Source organism: Lissotriton vulgaris, chromosome 2_1, assembly GCF_964263255.1.
Source record: "Lissotriton vulgaris chromosome 2_1, aLisVul1.2, whole genome shotgun sequence".
Taxonomy (NCBI): domain Eukaryota; kingdom Metazoa; phylum Chordata; class Amphibia; order Caudata; family Salamandridae; genus Lissotriton; species Lissotriton vulgaris.
The window spans coordinates 541,702,457-541,716,236 of NC_141687.1; positions in this window are offsets into that span (position 1 = coordinate 541,702,457).

Below are 13,780 nucleotides of genomic sequence, written 5' to 3' on the forward strand. Positions count from 1 at the left end.
CTAGACCCAGGGCTGGCTCCACGGGAAACAGCGAATAAGGTTGGCAATCTTGGTCGGATAAAATTTCCTCATAGCGGTGGTACTAGTGGTGTGACACAGTGGCAGTTGCATGCCTATGAAAAAAAAGAAAATGAAATCTGGTTTGTCCTCCTGAGCAATTCAACGGTACAACTGAGAATATAGCAGGTGACAGAAGTACAGAAGAACAGTGCCACATTGTAGCCTAACAAATGGTAAAGTATAACTACTAATTCGGTTGAAGTTCTTTCACATTAGCAATGGTTCTTTGTCAAGCAGAGTAAGAAAATATCCTCGGATTTCTTCACCAGCCTGTTGCTATCACCTTATCCTCCCCAGCAAGTGTGTGGATTTATTGCTGTCATTTAGTCACACATCAATCAAAACCACACAGCCCGGGGGAAGAGGGTTAGGGTTTGAAAAATGGATGGGTACGGGGGTTTTTGGGAAAGGTTTTGGGAGACAAGAAAAAATAGCACAGCATAGACAAACAATTGTGAACATAAACAAATCTTTGGGTACAAACCTATCCATCAATCTTTGAAAGTGCATGCACTACTGCATACATGTCAGTGAAAAGTAAGTAGTACATTCGACAACTGTGGAAGAAAGAATGCGACAGTACAGGGCCTGTGTGGAATAGATTATTGATAACGATATTCAACATAAGGTCTCTGTAGCCAGATACCCGAGAGCCTTGCTGGTCACTATAAATCCATTCACAACAACACTCAGTGGGGTTGGTCTGGAAGGTATAGTAGATAGAAAAGGAGAAATTGCTTTTTTTCTAGGTGTCCCCTCACTCACCAGGGTTGCCCCTTGGTGACATGCTTCATCATTGGGGCCATCCCAGTCCTCTACGGCCTGGGGCGTGCTGCGACTTGCGAATTACGTAGGAGCACTTACAAATGACTATGTGTGGTGCAGATGTGATAGTGGAGTGGACTAAGTGATGTGTTAAGGGATCAATTTAGAAGCAGAGAGAGATCCAAGAAATGCAGTCACAGTCAGAGAAAAAGGCAAGGGATACTGTATCTATGTGGTTGTAGTGGTCCTGTTGGAAGTGGTAAGTAAGTTGCCTGCAGAAAAAAAATCCTCCTATTAGCGGCACTCCTCCATTGCAGCCGACGCTTCGTCCATCGATGTTGGTCACCAGAAGACACCCTGTAAAAAAAAGCACAGCATAGACAAACAATTGAACATAAACAATTCTTTGGGTACAAACCTATCCATCAATCTTTGAAAGTGCACGCACTACTGCATGCATGTCAGTGAAAAGTAAGTAGTACATTCGACAACTGTGGAAGAAAGAATGCGACAGTACAGGGCCTGTGTGGAATAAATTATTGATAACGATATTCAAGATAAGGTCTCTGTAGCCAGATACCCGAGAGCCTTGCTGGTCACTATAAATCCATTCACAACAACACTCAGTGGGGTTGGTCTGGAAGGTATAGTAGATAGAAAAGGAGAAATTGCTTTTTTTCTAGGTGTCCCCTCACTCACCAGGGTTGCCCCTTGGTGACATGCTTCATCATTGGGGCCATCCCAGTCCTCTACGGCCTGGGGCGTGCTGCGACTTGCGAATTACGTAGGAGCACTTACAAATGACTATGTGTGGTGCAGATGTGATAGTGGAGTGGACTAAGTGATGTGTTAAGGGATCAATTTAGAAGCAGAGAAGGATCCAAGAAATGCAGTCACAGTCAGAGAAAAAGGCAAGGGATACTGTATCTATGTAGTTGTAGTGGTCCTGTTGGAAGTGGTAAGTAAGTTGCCTGCAGAAAAAAAATCCTCTTATAAGCGGCACTCCTCCATTGCAGCCGACGCTTCGTCCATCGATGTTGGTCACCAGAAGACACCCTGTCCACTGCCTGCCTGATGCTGAATTGTGGCTCGCTACTGTGAAGCCTGACTCCATCCTTTTTTCCCCATTGCAGAGACTGAAACCCGGCCTGTAATTATTCAACGAAAAACAGGAAGTGATATAATATTACAACACCACTGATAAATAAATATAAGGTATGTAGGCTGTGGAGTGCAAAAAGTCACAATTTGATTTTCCTAGTAGACAGTACAATATTTTTGAAAGTGCGTACTCTGAGTCACCTTTTGAAGGATAAATAAGTATGGGCAAATTAATGTAGCGGATCTTGCCCCTCAAGCTAGGTGTACTGTAAACTGTGTTTTAGAACAAAATTAGATCTTCCTAGCAGTGCTCCCACCCAGACCCTTACTAAAGCCAGTCGCAAAAATGTAGAAGACCCCCAATCAAATCTCAAAAAACGAGGCCTAGCAGAAAACTGGTGACAAAACTTACTTTGAAAGTAAAAGTAGGCCGAAGTACCCCCTTCCTAATTACCCCTTACCCACCGTGGATTGCATTCAAACCACTTGCAAGCAACCAAGCAAAAGTAGCCATAGCCAGCATCGCTCCAAGACTCGAAATCCCCCCAACTCAAACACATGCAATAGAAATACTGCTAACCCTAACGAACCCTAAGTTAAGAATAGTGGCAAAGGCTTTCTTTAACTATGCCAAATCCCCCCTTTCCCACCATGGATTTTCTTCAAATGACTTGCAACCAAAATTACACATTCTCACTAGTGCTCTAAGACCCCAGAACTCAGTTGCAAAAATCTAGAACACCCCGAAACACATGCAATCCTGCTGCTAGGGCTAACCCTAACGAACCCTAAGTTACAAAAAGTGCCAAAAGGCTTTTCCGCGAGGATTTTGTCCCAACCACTTCTACCGGGTATTAGACCTTCCCAGGAATGCCCCAAGACACGCCAACCCACCCGCCAAGAAGCATAACACCCCCAAACAGGCCAAAAGCATAATCTCATACTTGCAATATTTCTTGGCCTTCGGTCCAAACGCGCTGCGTAGCTAGGCCATAAGTCGGGGTTGCCACGACGGATTTCCTGAAAAGCAAATGCAATCAAGATTAGAGTGTCCCAGCAGTGCTCCCAGACCACGAAACTCACCCACAAACAGACGGAACCCCCCCTAAGAGCACCTCAAAGGCAAGCAAGTCATCAAAAACACAAAAAAATTTCCGCCTGGGATTTGGTCCAAAACACTTTTATCCGGTATTAGAGCTTCCCAGCAATGGCCCCAGAGCCGTCAACCCAGGAGGAAATGAGTAGAAGACCCCCAAACAGCCAAAGAGCAAAAGTACAAAAATGGGGACTTAGTCAATTTTTCACAAATTTCCCAAATCACTCCGCGCGCGCTCTGCAGCTAGGCCCTAACTCCCCTCTGCCACCATGGATTTGCTTCAAACCTCTTGCAAAGTAAAGTATATATAGCCAGCAGTGCGCCCAGACCCCGAAACCCACCCACAAACACCAGGAAGCCCCCCAAACAGGCCCCTGAAAACGCTACATTGAGCAAAATGTCAGAAATAGCCAAAAAAAAATCGGCCTGGATTTTGTCCCAACCACTTCTACCCGGTATTAGACCTTCCCAGGAATGCCCCAAGACCCGCCAACCCACCCGCCAAGAAGCATAACACCCCCAAACAGGCCAAAAGCAAAATCTCATACTTGCAATATTTCTCGGCCTTCGGTCCAAACGCGCTGCGTAGCTAGGCCATAAGTCGGGGTTGCCACGACGGATTTCCTGAAAAGCAAATGCAATCAAGATTAGAGTGTCCCAGCAGTGCTCCCAGACCACGAAACTCACCCACAAACACCAGGAAGCCCCCCAAACAGGCCCCCGAAAATGCTACATTGAGCAAAATGTCAGAAATAGCCACAAAAAAAATCGGCCTGGATTTTGTCCCAACCACTTCTACCCGGTATTAGACCTTCCCAGGAATGCCCCAAGACCCGCCAACCCACCCGCCAAGAAGCATAACACCCCCAAACAGGCCAAAAGCAAAATCTCATACTTGCAATATTTCTCGGCCTTCGGTCCAAATGCGCTGCGTAGCTAGGCCATAAGTCGGGGTTGCCACAACGGATTTCCTGAAAAGCAAATGCAATCAAGATTAGAGTGTCCCAGCAGTGCTCCCAGACCACGAAACTCACCCACAAACACCAGGAAGCCCCCCAAACAGGCCCCCAAAAACGCTACATTGAGCAAAATGTCAGAAATAGCCACAAAAAAAATCGGCCTGGATTTTGTCCCAACCACTTCTACCCGGTATTAGACCTTCCCAGGAATGCCCCAAGACCCGCCAACCCACCCGCCAAGAAGCATAACACCCCCAAACAGGCCAAAAGCAAAATCTCATACTTGCAATATTTCTCGGCCTTCGGTCCAAACGCGCTGCGTAGCTAGGCCATAAGTCGGGGTTGCCACGACGGATTTCCTGAAAAGCAAATGCAATCAAGATTAGAGTGTCCCAGCAGTGCTCCCAGACCACGAAACTCACCCACAAACACCAGGAAGCCCCCCAAACAGGCCCCCGAAAACGCTACATTGAGCAAAATGTCAGAAATAGCCCCAAAAAAAATCGGCCTGGATTTTGTCCCAACCACTTCTACCCGGTATTAGACCTTCCCAGGAATGCCCCAAGACCCGCCAACCCACCCGCCAAGAAGCATAACACCCCCAAACAGGCCAAAAGCAAAATCTCATACTTGCAATATTTCTCGGCCTTCGGTCCAAACGCGCTGCGTAGCTAGGCAATAAGTCGGGGTTGCCACGACGGATTTCCTGAAAAGCAAATGCAATCAAGATTAGAGTGTCCCAGCAGTGCTCCCAGACCACGAAACTCACCCACAAACAGACGGAACCCCCCCTAAGAGCACCTCAAAGGCAAGCAAGTCATCAAAAACACAAAAAAGTTTCCGCCTGGGATTTGGTCCAAAACACTTTTATCCGGTATTAGAGCTTCCCAACAATGGTCCCAGAGCCGTCAACTCACCTGCAAAGAGGTACAACAACACCCCCACAAGTGCTGAGTCTTTCTTCATTGGGCGTAAACCAGCCCTCTGGTTTGATGGAAATAGGAGTCTGGAGGAGGAGGATAGAGGAGCATGTTCTTCTGAACTTGTGAACCTGAGGAATGCAGACTGCGGCAACTTCAAATCAATTAGCAAACCAGCGAAGACAGTTCTGCTGATGGGCTTGATTTTGTGATTATCTGATTAAAGTTTGAAATATATTAACTGTGCACAACAAAGAAAGACAGACACACAGGAATAAAAGTGAATAGGGACGAAAAAGAAAGTTATTGATTCGTTGTCTCATTTTCAGGGCTCGGTATCACGGTCCAGGAATAAGAATAAGGCTTCGTCATCATACTCTGCGAATTCAGGCAGGGTGAGCTCAGTGTCACCTGACAGAGTAGAAATTCCCTCATCTATGTTGCTGGCCACCTCCTCTTCATCCGGCACGCTCTCTCGTACTCTGAAATCTGGTGGTATGAGGTGCTGATTCATCTTGATCATTGTTAACCTCTCCACATTTTTGGGCGAGAGGCGGCTCCGTTTGGGAGTTACAATGCCACCAGCAGCACTGAAAACGCGTTCAGAAGACACGCTTGCGAGTGGGCAAGACAAGTAGTTTAAAGCCAGGTTGGTGAGCTGTGGCCACAATTCTTTTTTCCCATGCCAATACGCCAATGGGTCAGATTTAACATAGACCTCTGTTGAGTCATTCAGATAGTCCTTCACCATCGACTCAAGGTCCTCATCCAAGGTTCCTCCACTTTGCTTAGCTCTTGCTGTGCCTCTGACCTTTTGAGAACCAAACCCACGCAGAGCTAGCCAATCCTCTTCAGCCTCCAATGTTTCTGTTGTGTTTCGTGCAGATGATCCGGTTGCCGGTGTCTTTAACGGCTGAGAGGTCACTTGTGCCACAGCCACAGGTGCAGAAGTGGATTGTTTTGACTGGGGATGGCCTGCTGATGTACTGCCATTTCCTTCAATTTCCAGCCGTTCTGTTTCAAACCTCTTGGCTGACAAGGCTAGCCAACGTTTGTACTTTGGAACATGTTCATCATCAAAAGGAAAGAATGCTTGGCCTGCCAGCGCCTTTTTGTAGCGTGGATCCAGAATAGTAGCACAAATGTAATGCTGTTCTGAGTGGATCTTTTTAAGACGTTCATCACCTTGTAGGAGCTCTAATAATTGCTCAGCCAGAAGCAAAGAGTCTTGGTTTTTGTCATCTTTTTCAAACACAGAACACACCTCCTTCAGTTGGTCCTCCAGCATGTACAACAATGGGATAGCTTTTCCCAAATTAGAGTCCTCCTTGCTGACTGCACGCGTGAAGAACTCAAAAGGACGAAGCATGCGTGTCAGGCTTTGAACTATGTTCCATTGCGGCCCACTCATCCTCAGCTCCTCTGTACCCTCTGTAAGGAAATATTGATCGAGTTCCGTATACTGCTCATACAGACGCTCAAGCATGTAGAAGGTTGAGTTCCAACGTGTTACCACCTCCTGGATGAGTGCTTTCACTGGCATTTGACGTTGATATAGCAGGCTCCTCAGCTGCTTCCGGGCCTTAAAAGAATGGCTGAAATGCTTGCACATTTTTCGGCAGGTGTCCAATACACTGTACGCTGCACTGCCTTTATTACCCAAGAATTTTTGGACAACCAGGTTTATACTGTGCGCCAAACACGGCACTCTGAAATAGTAACCGTCCCTCATGGCCTTAACTATATTGGCGCCATTGTCCGTGGAAACATAACCAACCTTGCGTTTTAGTGGGGACAGCCAGTTAAGGACCTTTGTGTTAAAGACATCCAAAATGTTTTCTGCTGTGTGACGTTTCTCCAAACCAAACATGGCTAGTGTTGCATGTTTCCGAGCAGCTTTAAAAACAATGTCCGTGTCAACACCTGTGTTTAGCTTTGCTTTAGCCCCTGAAAAAGAGACCCAGTGTGCAGTGATGCACATGTAATCAGCGCCTGCGCCACTGGTCCACATGTCTGTTGTCAGATGTATAGTGTGAACAGCACTCTTCTGCAAAGCTGCCCCAATCACCTTCAGAACATCTTCATGTAGTGCTGGAACCGCAACTCGGGCAAAATAGAACCGGCTAGGAACCTTCCATTTAGGGCAGAGCGCTGCCACTAATTCTAGAAAACCAACCCCTTCTACAAAAGAAAAAGGGAGAAGGTCCAGAGCTAGCATTTTAGCCAGCTTAGTGTTATACAGACGCGTCATTGGGTGGTTGCGTTCATATTGCGCTTCTGTAAACAACATCTTTTTAATGTTGCCCTGGACCAAGGATTTACGGGATGATGATGATATCTTCGACCCACTTACGCTCGCTGATGAACTTTTCCGCCTTGATGTCTCACTCTCTCCCACACTCTTAGTGTGGCTCACATGGGGTGTGCTGCTGACAGGGGTACTGGGTGTAAGTGAAGTGTTTGAATCGTCTTCTTCCTCCTCGTCATCATCAGATGAAAAATCAACGTTTTGATTACGTGCAATTCTGGCTTGCATAAACGCCTCTAGGTGCGGAAGCCATTGGACAGGGTGCGCTCTCTTAAGATGACCTCTCTGGCCTCCGGTACCATAGTTAGAACCAAGCTTACCACGACCAACTCGAACCTTACAAAGGCTACAAATGGCTACGTTTTCCATTTTTGGGCAAACACTAAAGAAGTCCCAAACTGGAGACTTGAAATGTCTTTGGGGGCCGGAGGAGGCGGCGATACTGGTGGTGGTGGTCCTGCTGCTAATGCCAGATGAAGTGGAGGATGTGGATTGCCGAACTTCAGTACGTTTTGCACTTTCACCACCACGAATTGAGGTCGAGGACGAGGTGGGTACCTTCTTGCGAGGAAGAAATATGGAAGCGGTAGGTTTTGGTGTACTACTTAACTCCAAATCTAATGATTCCATATCCATTGCCTCCTCGCCGACATCATCATCACGCTCAGCAGCTTCTCGGGATAGGGTCAAAATGTCTCTTTGCTGCATGCCCGGTGGGGCTGCAGTGACCTTTGTGATGACTGGCTCGTCGTCATCGTGAGAGGCTTCATCACCAGCAGTATCTGTCACTTCTTGTTGAGCCTCATCACACTCCATAGGTATGAGTTTTTTTACGACCTTCCTTTACGCTTAGGTACCTGTGTCAGATCATGGTGTGCCTCACTGTCAGACCGCAGTTGTGGTTCCCAAGACAGATCACTTGCATCAGAACGAGGTGGGCTTGAAGAAGATGTAGACACCCCCCTTGATCTTTTCCTTGCTAGGGATGTGGAAGACAATGAATGATCATCAGGAGGAGTGGCTTCCAATGATACCTCGGCTTCATTGTCGATTTCCTGATGTGCCCCTACTTCAGGAGGAACAACTATTGTCGGCACTTGTGAACCTCCATGCACCTTTGCTTGCGCATCTCCTTTTGCTGCCTCTCCTTCCACATGTACTTGGGCGTGTACTTGCACATGGTGTTGTTGTTGCGGCTGTGGTTGTTCAACACTTGTCAGATGAGTTACAACAACCTGTGTTGATTCAGGGACATTGCTGCTACTTTCTTGCGATGAGCCAACATCACTGGTCAATGGTGATTGGAGAAGTACACTGACTGCCTCTGAAGCACTCAAGGGCTTTGACTTAAGTTGGCGTGGTGGTGGAGGCACTGAACCCAATGGAGCAGGGGTGCTGCTCCCAGCTTGGTCCCCAGCAGATCCTGCTGCTGCAGGCGTACTTTTTTTTTTTCTACCAAAAAACGTGGCGGGTGGCACACCAGCCTCCTTGGTAACTTGCTTCTTCTGCTCCTTACTAGCAACTTTCTTGCTAGAGGAGCTACGGAGACCTTTTTTTGGGGCCATCTTCTTCAGAGCAGGTCAGACAGCAGGCCGCAGTTGCACTAATTGTAGAGTTGTCTGAGGCCAGACGTGACGTCGCGTGACGTTATGCTGCACACACACACCGCTGCAGGACTTCTTCCTGGCACTGGTGGTTCTCTTGAGTCTTGTGCACCTAAAAAAAATGGAAGACAGAGGAACATCAGTTCAGTTATACAGCACAAAAAAATCGAAAAACACTGCAAAATCAGCACAATCCCAATCCATCCATGCCCTCCATAATGTTTAAATTCAAGACAACCCACAGAAAGACTAGGCCCATGCAAGACTCACTACCCCTGGGCATAAATAAAGGTTGAAAAGTAGGCAAAATGGTTGCAGGCCTAACAACAAAGCCTGCATTCAAAATGGCCACTTGCCTGCCAGCACATGGCCAGTGCCTGTAGCTGCACTCAAAATGGCCACCAGCCACATGGCCTGTCCCTCCCCATGAACACCCCCAAAAATCGAAAAACACTGCAAAATCAGCACAATCCCATTCCATCCATGCCCTCCATGATGTTTAAGTTCAAGACAACCCACAGAAAGACTAGGCCCATGCAAGACTCACTACCCCTGGGCATAAATAAAGGTTGAAAAGTAGGCAAAATGGTTGGAGGCCTAACAACAAAGCCTGCATTCAAAATGGCCACTTGCCTGCCAGCACATGGCCAGTGCCTGTAGCTGCACTCAAAATGGCCACCAGCCACATGGCCTGTCCCTCCCCATGAACACCCCCAAAAATCGAAAAACACTGCAAAATCAGCACAATCCCATTCCATCCATGCCCTCCATGATGTTTAAGTTCAAGACAACCCACAGAAAGACTAGGCCCATGCAAGACTCACTACCCCTGGGCATAAATAAAGGTTGAAAAGTAGGCAAAATGGTTGCAGGCCTAACAACAAAGCCTGCATTCAAAATGGCCACTTGCCTGCCAGCACATGGCCAGTGCCTGTAGCTGCACTCAAAATGGCCACCAGCCACATGGCCTGTCCCTCCCCATGAACACCCCCAAAAATCGAAAAACACTGCAAAATCAGCACAATCCCATTCCATCCATGGCCTCCATGATGTTTAAGTTCAAGACAGCCCACAGAAAGACTAGGCCCATGCTAGACTCAAATACCCCTGGTGAAAAGGCCACAAGTACAGGCCCAAAAAACGAAAATCACTGAAAAATCAGCACAATCCCATTCCATCCATGGCCTCCATGATGTTTAAATTCAAGACAACCCACAGAAAGACTGGGCCCATGCTAGACTCAAATACCTCTGGTGAAAAGGCCACAAGTACAGCCCCAAAAAACGAAAATCACTGAAAAATCAGCACAATCCCAATCCATCCATGGCCTCCATGATGTTTAAGTTCAAGACAACCCACAGAAAGACTCAGTCCACCCACCACTGAGTACCCCTGGGCAAAAGGCCCCAAAACAGCCCAAAAATCGAAAATTCCAAAATTTTAGTTGCAGCAACTGTAATGCCCCAAACAAACTTACTTGTAAAATTTCTAATCCAACAGTGATCCAAAGAAAGTCAAAAAGGCCTCAAATCCAAATATCCAGCAGCATCCACAAAAAGTAATCCTTCCAGCTCCAGATCCAAATGAAAAGTGACCAGGAGATGGACAAAGCACTGGGAGGAGCCTGCTGAACAGGAACAGGAAGTTGAAGACTGTGGGGCACTTCCTTCCTCCCACCCCCCTCCCCCCCTCCCCAAAATGGACTCCTCGCTAAAAAAGTGCAGGCAAATGTCAACCTAAGGAGTTATTCAGATAAAAATCATCATTTCTAGAAGGTTTATGCTGCTTGCTGGTGGATTTCTTGTGCAGAATTGCAAATTTTATATTTTCGCTCGCCGCATCTCAAATCTCGCAATTGCGAAGTACCGCGAGACGTGATCTTGCCGTACTCGCGTTGACAAACTCTCGCTGGCAATCCGCGATGACGTTGCGCGCTCGCCAATTCCCGCGGGATCACACAGCAAGATCCAAAATGGCGCAGCACTCGCAAACTATCGAGAAAAACAACCCGGCAAACGATGATAAACGCCGCGCGCCGCAAAAATTGTATCACCAACGCCGCGCGCCGCAAAAAAAATCCGCTGCGTGCGAATTTGCGGATTTTGCGGGAAATTCGCAAATCTCGCGGATTGCGAATTTCCCAAAAATCCGCAAAATCCGCGAGCGAAACGGATTTTCCGCCCATGCTTACTAATAACCAAGAAATAGAAAATCGCAGATCCTCCAGAGATAATTATCTGGAAGCGTTCACTCATAATATGGGCACAAGCGGAAAGTACAGCACTACACAGAGAGGAGACAGTGGGGCTCCACAAATATCCTATTGCGCAAGGCTGGAACACATTACTCACTGCCCTACGAACCGGCAACACAATGGACGCAGACAATACCCTAACTGCTGATCCCTGACAGATACACTAGTGCTTCACTGCTCAGCTAAGTGGAGCAGACACGCTTCAGAATGCACATAATAGGAAATGACCGCACCCCCTGGTCCGTTGTGGGTAGGCACACGTACCCCATCAGTTTTTAGACTTAGAGGTCCCCTTTGCTGGTTGGTTATTATATTTAGTTATGCGCACAGCTTCAATTTCTGACCGGATGTGCCACTATGTGGAAATGAACCGATAATACACCCTTGTACCCAGTCATGTAGCACTGATTTAGTTTGTATTCCATTAACGGCAGATTTCCTTTTTATATTATAAGTTGTAGTTTAGTTTGAATGTTTTTAGAAAACAAGTCTTATTGGTATTTTTCAGTGATTACTTTTTACACTCTGTCATCATATAATTCCTTTTTTTCCACAGTGAAGTGGGTTTTGTATGTTCATGACATATATAAATAAGATCCTGTCATTACAGTTCAGGTCGGATGTGTCATAAGTAAGATGTGAATAGAAATGGTTATAATTTATAAACCATGATGTAGCAAAACACTGAGCAATGGCACATTGGGACCCCAGAACACATACCAACATAAAATGCAAATATCTGCAACCGAGAATAGTACATTAGTAACAATAACCATCTGGTGCAATGTGTAATACTATTCTATATATGTGTTCTGTATTTATGTTATATGCATTTGGATATTTTGTATAAAATTGTGATGACAGTCATGTTAAAATCATAAAATACCAATAAGCCCATTTAAACAAAAAAATTGGATGAACTGGTAAGAGTCTGAAAGCAGACTTAATGTCAGCTTTTGACATTTCTGCTCCTGTCCGGAAAATTCATATCATGTGTACCTCTTCATCAATTCTGGTGTATGTTACCCAATAATCTTTTTAGGTCGAGCGACCTATCTCAATGCGCATGGGCATTGAGAGGGAGCTCGATATATAGCGTCTTAAACAGACTTTACCTAACTGGGCGATTTGGTGCTGTGCCCGTGGCTTTTATGTCAATGCGCAAGCGCATTGACCTAAAATGCGCGTGCACATCACCAAATCGCCGTCTGTTCCCTCAGCCGCACTCCTCCCACACCTTTGAAGTGAAGCTTAGCTTCACTTCAAAGGTATCCCCCTCCCCCGCCCCCTGCTTCACACTTCTCACGGCCGGCAGGCCGGCTCGTATTTCTCCTCCCTCCTTCGCCTCCCTCCCTCAGCACTGACGACGCAAAAGATTTACCTCCATAAATCTTAGCTTGGTCCTCCGAAAACCCTCATCTCCTTCCTCTCAGCTGTCAGAAAACAGTGGTCAACGCACTTAGTTTATCACGTGGCCTGGACTATGGCAACTCTTTACTTGGGTGCTCTTCCTTATGTTGTAAAACAGTTTCAAATTGCGCAGAGCACAACAGCCTTTCTGCTTAAACTTCCTTGTTATTCTCCAGCATCTGCACATCTTTTCTTGCTTACATTGGCTTCCGCTTTAGCTGCTGTTTGTATTTAAAGGCCTCTGATTCTCTCATCGAGCTTTCTATGGCACTAGACCGAATTACATTACAGACAAACTTCAGATCTACTCTTCCGTGTGCATTATTACGCTTACCTGCTGAGAATTTTCATCTATTCCTTGAAATTCTCAGGACTAGAGTAAGAGGTCTTGACTAATTCTTTTTGGACCCCCAAATTATGGAATGAACTCCCTTCTGTTCTTCATGAGGAAAGTAGTTTATCAGTGTTCTGATACAACCTGAAAGCCCATCTGTTTCCATAGGGCAGCAAACTATGATTTCTGTTCTCTCTTCTCCATTTTTGTTTTCTCTTCGTGCCAGAACACCCTTCTGGGTAATTCGCTTAATACAACTTCTCAATCAATCTTTAGTTTTTCTGTCGTCTATTTTCGTGTATTGCATGCTTAAATTGTAAAATAATGCTTATTGGAGTGGTAGTGAAAATGTGCAAATAGTTTTTATAAATCTGATTTAAATCTGAGTCAAGGTGAGTGTAGAAAGTGTGACAGGTTGTCAGACCTGAACAGGGAGCGAAAAGCAGCCCTGCAAAATGTTTTATGTCAACCACATAAACCACCAAACGAGTGAGTTCAGCAGGAAACTTTAACTCTACCCATAAAGATTTTTGAAGGTTCTTAACTCAAGAACATATGTATATATATTGTTTTAATGGGAAAATCCTTTTACTGTACATGTTTCTCAACTATATTGGTTTAAAAAGAATTTTTCAATCACCACATCCACCACCACTTCACCACCGCATCCACCACCACCACCACATCCACCATTACATCCACATCTAATATGACATCCACCACCACATCCACCACCACATCCACCACCACCACCAATACCACCACCACATCCACCACCGCCACATCCACCACTGCCACATCCACCACCGCCACATCCACCACCACATCCACCACCACCACATCCACCACCACCACCACATCCACCGCATCCACCACCACCACCACATCCACCACCACATCCACCACCACATCCCCCACCACATCCACCACTTCCACCGCATCCACCACCACCACATCCACCACCTCATC